This window comes from Dermacentor silvarum, chromosome 4 (assembly GCF_013339745.2).
Source record: "Dermacentor silvarum isolate Dsil-2018 chromosome 4, BIME_Dsil_1.4, whole genome shotgun sequence".
NCBI lineage: Eukaryota > Metazoa > Arthropoda > Arachnida > Ixodida > Ixodidae > Dermacentor > Dermacentor silvarum.
Window position 1 is genome coordinate 220650467 of NC_051157.2, and position 10464 is coordinate 220660930.

At 53.2% G+C, this 10464-nt stretch overlaps 2 non-coding genes across 2 annotated transcripts; both read left to right on the forward strand.

Moving 5' to 3' along the window:
- Window positions 1–6152: 6152 nt before the first annotated feature.
- LOC119451237 (small subunit ribosomal RNA) lies at window positions 6153–7968 on the forward strand. Its single transcript, XR_005191762.1, has one exon. It is a non-coding gene; the product is annotated as a small subunit ribosomal RNA (ribosomal RNA).
- A 1687-nt stretch (window positions 7969–9655) lies between these two features.
- Window positions 9656–9808, forward strand: LOC119451292 (5.8S ribosomal RNA). Its single transcript, XR_005191784.1, has one exon. It is a non-coding gene; the product is annotated as a 5.8S ribosomal RNA (ribosomal RNA).
- The last annotated feature ends 656 nt before the right edge of the window (window positions 9809–10464 follow it).

Sequence of the window (10464 nt, forward strand, 5' to 3'; positions counted from 1 at the left end):
CACACTGGATGTGTGTTGCTGCAAAAAAAAAAAAAAAAATAGATGGGTCGTTTTAAAATGCCCTCAAGAACGAAATGAAACGTAAGTGGCCCTAAAGTGAATAATAAACATTTTCCGCAAATAATCCTTATTGATTAACTAATTAGGCGCAACATAAAACTTAACATAAGGAGCGTCACATGACAGCAAAACATATGTCATTGGTGTCATTGAGTTGTGGCTGCCCGCTGTCAATAAAATCATCGGTTCTAGTCACATAAAAATCCTGTATAAATGTATGTATGTACGTATATACACGCACGCACGTACGCAAGCACGCACGCGCGCGCGCACACACACACGGGAGCGCCCACACTGAAAGAGTGAAAATCACGTCATGGATGTACGGAAATAAGAACGCCGAAGTGCGTCATAGCGTAAGAAAGCTGGAACACTTGTTTAAATAATACCAGCGGTGGCCAGTGACTGTTGATATGGATGCGAAAACACGTTACCGCCACCTATCTACGGAAATAGCAAGCGCGAAGTCCGTCGCCATTGCGTAAAAAACCTAGACGGCGCAAGGTAACACTCGATTTCATGATGACAGTGGCGGCCGGGGAATAAAAACAGCTCGAAGCTCTTGGCAAGAAATACAAAAAAAAGAAGAAACAAAAAGTGGCTTGCTTTATTAAACCTTGTATATGACAGTGAATAAACAGCAAAGCAGTTACAACTAAACTGAAAAAAAAAAGACAGCTAACAAAAGCAAGTACACAAAGAAACAAACCAGCCGTGTTTGCTCAGTGGGTATAGCGTTTGGCTACTGAGCGCGAGGTCATGGGATCGAATCCCAGCCACGGCAGCCGCTTTTCGTTGGGGCAGAAAAAAAAATAAACCGTGCACTAAGGTTTAGGAGCACGTTAAAGAACCCCAGGTAGTCTAATTTATTTCGGAGTTGTCCACTACCGCGTGCCTCATAATCAGACCGCGGTTTTGGCTCGCAAAACCCCAGTATTATATGTTTTTTTACGCAAAGAAACAGGTGTGTTTGCATTGAAGGGCGCCCGAAAAAGCGTTTGTTCCAATTACGCGCAGCAAGGAGCTTTATGATGGGGAAGGCAGATGGCTTGAAGGTACACGTCCTCATCGTTTCTAAACAATTTCTAAACAAAATTGGTCTCACTGTCCCTCCAATAATACCAAGTGGCTCGAGGCTTCGTATTGCATATTAACTGAAAGAATTACACTCACGTTAAATGCCGCAAAAGGACCAAGCGGGGCACTTGCTTCGCGCAGGTGCATTCGCCCAAATTTTATAGCTATAGCCCGCATGCAGCTACAAAATCCGAAATCGCATCAGCAGGGGCAGGACGCGCAAGCAGCGTTTCACGCAAATTTGAAGCATAAATCGCAGCGCTACCGAGGCCAAAGTGGTGTATCAATTCGGACGGACGCTTTCCAGAACGCTAGTAGCCGTTCAAACAGGGCGCACAGTTAAGAGATGGCGCTGACAAAGCGGCGAGCGCCCGTGTTGACAAAGTCCTAAACAACATTAGCCGGGCGGCGCGTGCAAGCGACGTTCCGTGCAACTTGTCCGTGGTAATATCAAAAGCGGCTCTCACGTTTTCCTTGAATCGGTGAGCCGGGGCACCGTGGTGCACGCGAGAGCTGCTTTCATTATTATCTACATCAATATCTCGAAACTGTTGTCATCCCGAGAATTCGTTTCGAGTGGATCCGCCTTGCAAACTCCACGGCTACAATTTGTACATTCCAACGTGGTCCATCAGGTAATTAGTTAACCTAATTAGTGACTGTTTCATTATTATTCGGCTAAGCATTTCAATTGCTTGTGCAAGTAATGTCCGCCACTTAGAGCAGACCAGCTCATGAACTAGACTTGGGCATTCTGCCACAGGCAACCCTTAGGAGTTTTTGAAAGTGTTCACTGAGACCCGCTGTATATATATATATGCGTGTGTGAGTGACTGTGTGTGTGTGCACGCAATAGAGTAGCACATAAGCTCAGTCACGTGGGGTTATTTCACATTTCGCGGGCTTTCAATAAACGCCGGAATAATTCACCACACTGGATGTGTGTTGCTGCAAAAAAAAAAAAAAAAAAAATAGATCGGTCGTTTTAAAATGCCCTCAAGAACGAAACGAAACGTAATTGGCCCTAAAGTGAATAATAAACATGTCCCGCAATTAATCCTTATTGATTAACTAATTAGGCGCAACATAAAACTTACCATAAGGAGCGTCACATGACAGCAAAACATATGTCATTGGTTTCATTGAGTTGTGGCTGCCCGCTGTCAATAAAATCATCGGTTCTAGTCACATAAAAAGCCTGTATAAATGTATGTATGTACGTATATACACGCACGCACGTACGCAAGCAGGCACGCGCGCGCACACACACACAGGAGCGCCCACACTGAAAGAGTCAAAATCACGTCATGGATGTACGGAAATAAGAACGCCGAAGTGCGTCATAGCGTAAGAAAGCTGGAACACTTGTTTAAATAATACCAGCGGTGGCCAGTGACTGTTGATATGGATGCGAAAACACGTTACCGCCACCTATCTACGGAAATAGCAAGCGCGAAGTCCGTCGCCATTGCGTAAAAAACCTAGACGGCGCAAGGTAACACTCGATTTCATGATGACAGTGGCGGCCGGGGAATAAAAACAGCTCGAACCTCTTGGCAAGAAATACAAAAAAAAGAAGAAACAAAAAGTGGCTTGCTTTATTAAACCTTGTCTCTGACAGTGAATAAACAGCAAAGCAGTTACAACTAAACTGAAAAAAAAGACAGCTAACAAAAGCAAGTACACAAAGAAACAAACCAGCCGTGTTTGCTCAGTAGGTATAGCGTTTGGCTACTGAGCGCGAGGTCATGGGATCGAATCCCAGCCACGGCAGCCGCTTTTCGATGGGGGCGAAATGAAAAAAAAAATAAATAAATAAACCGTGCACTAAGGTTTAGGAGCACGTTTAAGAACCCCATATAGTCTAATTTATTTCGGAGTTGTCCACTACGGTGTGCCTCATAATCAGACCGCGGTTTTGGCACGCAAAACCCCAGTATTATCTGTTTTTTTTACGCAAAGAAACAGGTGTGTTTGCATTGAAATGCACCCGGAAAAGCGTTTGTTCCAATTACGCGCAGCAAGGACACTTTTTGATGGGGAAGGCAGATGGCTGGAAGGTGCACGTCCTCATCGTTTCTAAACAATTTCTTAACAAAATTGGTCTCACTGTCCCTCCAATAATACCAAGTGGCTCGAGGCTTCGTATTGCATATTAACTGAAAGAATTACACTCACATTAAATGCCGCAAGAGGACCAAGCGGGGCACTTGCTTCGCGCAGATGCATTCACACAAATTTTATAGCTACAGCCCGCCTGCAGCTACAAAATATGAAATCGCATCAGCCGGGGCGGGACGCGCAAGCAGCGTTTCACGCAAATTTGGAGCATAAATCGCAGCGCTACCGAGGCCAAAGCGGTGTATCAATTCGGACGGACGCTTTCCAGAACGCTAGTAGCCGTTCAAACGGGGCGCAGAGTTCAGAGATGGCGCTGACAAAGCGGCGAGCGCCCGTGTTGACAAAGTCCGAAACTGCGTCAGCCGGGGCGGCGCGCGCAAGCGACGTTCAGCGAGACTTTTTCGTGGAAATACCGAAAGCGGCTCGCACGTTTGCCTTGAATCGGTGAGCTGGGGCACCGTGGTGCACGCGAGAGGTGGAAACACCGCTTGAAAAGCAAAAATGAGGAATTTCTTTCGGCGCTAATTGCCGCTGGCGGCCACGAGTAAGGCCCCATGGAGGTCTGGGTACTTATCGCTGCTATTATATGGAGCTATGCGGCCCCGGCCGACATCGTACCACTTTTCAATTTGCGGTGTCCGGGTGCGTTTTGTGCGATTCAAGCACTGCGGCGACGTCGGGAATTGCGCCGACGAGTACGCGACCGCTCGCAGAGACAAAGTCCGAAACCGCGTCAGCCGGGGCGGCGCGCGCAAGCCACGTTCAGCGCAACTTTTCCGTGGAAATACCGAAAGCGGCTCGCACGTTTGCCTTGAATCGGTGAGCTGGGGGACCGTGGTGCACGCGAGAGGTGGAAAGACGGCTTGAAAAGAGAAAATGAGGAATTTCTTTCGGCGCTAACTGCCGCCGGCGGCCACGAGTACGGCCCCATGGAGGTCTGGGTACTTATCGCCGCTATTATACAGAGCTATGCTGCCCCGGCCGACATCGTACCACTTTTCAATTTGCGGTGTCCGGGTGCGTTTTGTGCGATTCACGCACTGCGGCGACGTCGGCAATTGCGCCGACGAGTACGCGACCGCTCGCAGAGGCAAAGTCCGAAACCGCGTCAGCCGGGGCGGGGCGCGCAAGCCACGTTCAGGGCAACTTTTCCATGGAAATACCGAAAGCGGCTCGCACGTTTTCCTTGAATCGGTGAGCTGGGGCACCGTGATGCACGCGAGAGGTGGAAAGACGGCTTGAAAAGAGAAAATGAGGAATTTCTTTCGGCGCTAACTACCGCCGGCGGCCACGAGTACAGCCCCATGGAGGTCTGGGTACTTATCGCTGCTATTATATAGAGCTATGCGGCCCCGGCCGACATCGTACCACTTTTCAATTTGCGGTGTCCGGGTGCGTTTTGTGCGATTCACGCACTGCGGCGACGTCGGCAATTGCGCCGACGAGTACGCGACCGCTCGCAGAGGCAAAGTCCGAAAGCTCGTCAGCCGGGGCGGCGCGCGCAAGCGACGTTCAGCGCAACTTTTCCGTGGAAATACCGAAAGCGGCTCGCACGTTTGCCTTGTATCGGTGAGCTGGGGCACCGTGGTGCACGCGAGAGGTGGAAACACGGCTTGAAAAGCAAAAATGAGGAATTTCTTTCGGCGCTAACTGCCGCCGGCGGCCACGAGTACGGCCCCATGGAGGTCTGGGTACTTATCGCTGCTATTATATAGAGGTATGCGGCCCCGGCCGACATCGTACCACTTTTCAATTTGTGGTGTCCGGGTGCGTTTTGTGCGATTCACGCACTGCGGCGACGTCGGGAATTGCGCCGACGAGTACGCGACCGCTCGCAGAGACAAAGTCCGAAACCGCGTCAGCCGGGGCGGCGCGCGCAAGCCACGTTCAGCGCAACTTTTCCGTGGAAATACCGAAAGCGGCTCGCACGTTTGCCTTGAATCGGTGAGCTGGGGCACCGTGGTGCACGCGAGAGGTGGAAATACGCCTACGAGTACGCAAGCCACCGTCCAAAACAACGTCATGGAGCACAGCACCGTGCGTGGCACAACGTTTGCAGAGAAAGTGCGGCAGCGGAAAGCTCGTTCGCCGTGAAAGTCAGCACAGGATGCGCGGTGGTTCAGGCACGTGAATATTCGCGAAGCCGTACTCGCCGCTGGCGAAACATTGACGATCACGACCCTCTTGCGCGGTGTTGGTTTTCACGACTTCGGCCCTGTGCAGCCGACGTAAACTTTCAAAGTTCGTCAAGGTGCTGCACGATTTCCGCCAAATCGCGTCGAAAATGCCACGAGTACGGCCCCATGGAGGTCTGGGTACTTATCGCTGCTATTATATGGGGGTTGGAGTGCAGTCGCCCCCCGAGTGCGTGCGACCTGGGTGTCTGATATGCGGCGGGCTCCGTGCCCGTCAAGCGTGTCCCCGGAGCCTCTCCCGTGGATCCCTCGGCAATCGTCTGCAGCCTCATCCGCTTGATGCGTTAGGGGCTGGTTGTCGGACGACGCCATATCCACGATATCGAGGTGTGTTCCGCATCGTCCTCGGACGAGTCAAATACGAAAGCGCCGAAGGCGCGGGCGTGACCCGTCGCTTGGCGGCTTTGCCGTCTCGGCTACGTTGCAAGCGCCGATCGGTCCACCAGTGCTGCGGGCTGATGGCAAATCCCGCAAGCCGTGACCGAGTCGACGCAACGAATCTATCGAGAGTGTGCGTGCTTCTTGCCGCGTGGCGATACCCGGCCCTGCGGGGAGGGCGCCGTAGCGAGCTCGAACGCCGTCATCTCGGACTGTGCAAAGAGGTCGGCTTTGCAAAAACGAAGCGTGCTGAGGCGCCTGAAGGTGGCCTCGGCGTCGCAACAACGGCGTCCGGCATGGCTGGACGCGCAGTTGAACGATTACCTGGTTGATCCTGCCAGTAATCATATGCTTGTCTCAAAGATTAAGCCATGCATGTCTAAGTACATGCCGAAATAAGGCGAAACCGCGAATGGCTCATTAAATCAGTTATGGTTCCTTAGATCGTTTTTTCCTACTTGGATAACTGTGGCAATTCTAGAGCTAATACATGCAGTGAGCCTGAAGCCCTTTGGGCGACGGGTGCTTTTATTAGACCAAGATCGATCGGGTTTCGGCCCGTATTGTGTGGTGACTCTGGATAACTTTGTGCTGATCGCATGGCCACGAGCCGGCGACGTTTCTTTCAAGTGTCTGCCTTATCAACTTTCGATGGTAGGTTACTTGCTTACCATGGTTGTTACGGGTAACGGAGAATCAGGGTTCGATTCCGGAGAGGGAGCCTGAGAAACGGCTACCACATCCAAGGAAGGCAGCAGGCGCGCAAATTACCCACTCCCGGCACGGGGAGGTAGTGACGAAAAATAACAATACGGGACTCTTTTGAGGCCCCGTAATTGAAATGAGTACACTCTAAATCCTTTAACGAGGATCAATTGGAGGGCAAGTCTGGTGCCAGCAGCCGCGGTAATTCCAGCTCCAATAGCGTATACTAAAGCTGCTGCGGTTAAAAAGCTCGTAGTTGGATCTCAGTTCCAGACGAGTAGTGCATCTACCCGATGCGACGGCTCGGACTGAACATCATGCCGGTCCTTTCTTGGTGCACTTCATTGTGTGCCTCGAGAAGGCCGGTGCTTTTAATTTGAAAAAATTAGAGTGCTCAACGCAGGCGAGTCGCCTGAATAAACTTGCATGGAATAATAGAACAAGACCTCGTTTCTGTTCTGTTGGTTTTTGGAATACGAGGTAATGATTAAGAGGGACAGACGGGGGCATTCGTATTGCGGCGCTAGAGGTGAAATTCTTGGACCGTCGCAAGACGAACTACTGCGAAAGCATTTGCCAAGAATGTTTTCTTTGATCAAGAACGAAAGTCAGAGGTTCGAAGGCGATCAGATACCGCCCTAGTTCTGACCATAAACGATGCCAACCAGCGATCCGCCTGAGTTACTCAAATGACTCGGCGGGCAGCTTCCGGGAAACCAAAGTATTTGGGTTCCGGGGGAAGTATGGTTGCAAAGCTGAAACTTAAAGGAATTGACGGAAGGGCACCACCAGGAGTGGAGCCTGCGGCTTAATTTGACTCAACACGGGAAAACTTACCCGGCCCGGACACTGGGAGGATTGACAGATTGAGAGCTCTTTCTTGATTCGGTCGATGGTGGTGCACTGGCCGTTCTTAGTTGGTGGAGCGATTTGTCTGGTTAATTCCGATAACGAAGGAGACTCTAGCCTATTAAATAGGTGCGGGGTTCCCAGCACCTTACAACCTTCTTAGAGGGACAAGCGGCTCCTAGCCGCACGAAACAGAGCAATAACAGGTCTGTGATGCCCTTAGATGTCCGGGGCCGCACGCGCGCTACACTGAAGGAAGCAGCGTGTCTTTATCCCTGTCTGAAAAGACTGGGTAACCCGTGGAACTTCTTTCGTGATTGGGATAGGGGCTTGCAATTGTTCCCCTTGAACGAGGAATTCCCAGTAAGCGCGAGTCATAAGCTCGCGTTGATTACGTCCCTGCCCTTTGTACACACCGCCCGTCGCTGCTACCGATTGAATGATTTAGTGAGGTCTTCGGACCGATGTCCGGCGCGGCCTTTCGGTTGCGCCGGTCTGTTGGAAAGATGACCAAACTTGATCATTTAGAGGAAGTAAAAGTCGTAACAAGGTTTCCGTAGGTGAACCTGCGGAAGGATCATTACCGGACTGTGAAGGGTGACGATCGTTTCTGCCCCGTGTGGGTGGAGCGGCTCGCTGCGCCCGACGCTTTCCGCCGCTGTCCCCGCTTGGACGCGGGGACGGCTATACCCGAACATGCGCGGGGACTGCCTGAATTCTGAGGGGCGCCCCGTGCCCAATTTGTTGCGCCCAGCGGGCGGCGGCTGCAACCTTGGACGGTTGGCTTGGCCGCGCCCGTGGGTACAAACGGCGTAACGCACTTTCATGGGTGGGCTTTCAGTCCGCCTCGACGCTCATGCGCGGAATGGGAGTAAGACGACCCGACAAAGCTTTGCCCAGTACGAGAGGAACGGTAGAGGTCGGTCAAGGAACTGGCGGTCGAGAGCTAAAGCTGCCTGCCATCCATCATTCATAGTTGGAACTGCGGTGCAAGCGCTCTCCCGTCCTCCGCGGCAAACGCCGCCGAGTCTGAAAAGGCTGGCGGCTGCCGGTCGCTTCCTGCGGCGAGTATGGAGTAACGACCCGACTATGTTGCTGCCCAAGTACTGAAGGAACGGCGCGGCATTCGGTCAGTCATGGAACTGGCGGTACGAGGGTGTGGCTGCCAAGTACAATAGGAACCGTGGCCCATAACGCCCTCCCGTCCTCCGCGGCAAGTGCCACCGAGCCCGACAGGGCCGGAGGCTGCCGGTCGGCTCCTGCTCGTGACGCGCGAGATGTCGAGATCGCGGTTGAATGCGACGACGTTGGCAGGCTATTCGCCCGCCGCCGAGGGAAAGGCGGCGCTGCTGCGAAGTACGAGAGGAAACGCGGCTTTGCTACGTCGGACGCGTTCCGCGGTTAACGGACTTGTGCGCTTTGGGAAGGCGCCGCACGTGGAAAGAGGATTTACGGACAGACGAGGGACTGAAGTCTCGAAACTTGAACGCACTTGCGGCCAGGCTCTTGCTGGCTTCGTCTTCCGCCTCGAGTAGAATTGTTGCGGCTCCGGCGCCGAAAGCTGTCCCTGGCACTGGCCGAGTGGTTTTGGAGAGCCGCGCGAGTACGCGCACCGGGCTCTTGTGCGTCGTCTCAAGTAGGCTGTCGGATCAGCAGCGGGTGTGCTGCGGCAATCCGCCGATGCGAAAGCGTGTTTGTGTGTGAGGGACATTGTGGTCAATTTGAGTACCCTTCTGATGACTAAAAGCGAGACACGTCGATGGGGGCGAGACCCCACCCGTGGCCGTGTCGCCGTGAAAGACTCCACAGCTGCTCGTGCCCCCTCATGGCCTTGCGGCTTTTTTCCAATTTTCGTGGAGCAATGTGAATGTGCACACGTAGTACACGGGTCCGGTGGATGGCTGGCAGGGAAAACCGGCTTCGAGTGCTCGCAAAAAAAGAAAAAGACGTGGTAAGGGGCGCCACGCCCCCGCGGGTGTGTAGCCGTGAGCGGCTCCACTGCATCTTGGTCCTACAACTGATCCTGGTGCATACAGAGTGGAGGTTTACGTGCACACAAAGGCTCGCGGGGTTTAACTGGAAACGCAACACGCAAGTAGCAGGGTGTGGTGCGCCTATATGCTACCAGCTGTCTGAGACGCGGCTGTCGAAAGAGCGCGCAGACTTGAGGAGCGCGCGCAGAAAGGTGCCCTTCGAAACCACACACAGGGAGACGCCACGTGCCTAAAACCCTGGTTGTACTGTACGGAATTGAACAAACTACTTTTCACGACTCTAAGCGGTGGATCACTCGGTTCTCGGGTCGATGAAGAACGCAGCCAGCTGCGAGACTTGGTGTGAATTGCAGGACACACTGAGCACTGATTCTTTGAACGCACATTGCGGCCTTGGGTCTTCCCTTGGCTTCGTCTGTATGAGGGTCGGATCACATATCAAGAGAGCCTTCGGCGCACAAGGGAACGTGCGTCCGTCGACTCGTTTTGACCGCGTCGGCATCACGGACAGTACGTTGAGTGCTGAAGCCACGCGCCAGCGGCCTCACGTGAGGGAGACGGTGGCGAACTGAACTGTTGTGCGCGCCTCCGAAGAGACCGCCGCAGGATGGAGTCGGACACCTGCAGGGAAAGTGCGGTCTGAATCGCGAGGTGCAAACGTCTGTTGCGACAGCAGTAGCGCGCACATTTGCGAGAGAGTCGGAAGCTTGCGTGCACGGACAAACGCGGGAAGCAAATGCCGGCCGATTCCTGCGCCGTGCGCTAAGCGAGCGTGATCGCACGTTGCGCCGTTTGCCTTCGGAGTACGTCGAGCTCTTGCAAAACGGTCACTCGTCCGCGTCACCGCACGGGTGCAGGCGCCCTAGTCTGGGTTTCGTCGCAGGAATAGGAATCGGAAAAATTCTTGCGCGAAACGGGGAGGACAAGGGTGCGCCCCGAAGCGGTAGTGATGCGGTTACGCGAGTGCGCCGTCTGCGAGCGCGAAGAAAACTGCACGACGAAATAGTCGCCGCGAAGCGGAAAATGTCTCGTTCGAAAGCGTGGGTTTGCCCGTTGGCGGGGCTGAAGCGTTCCGTCGTAGTCCG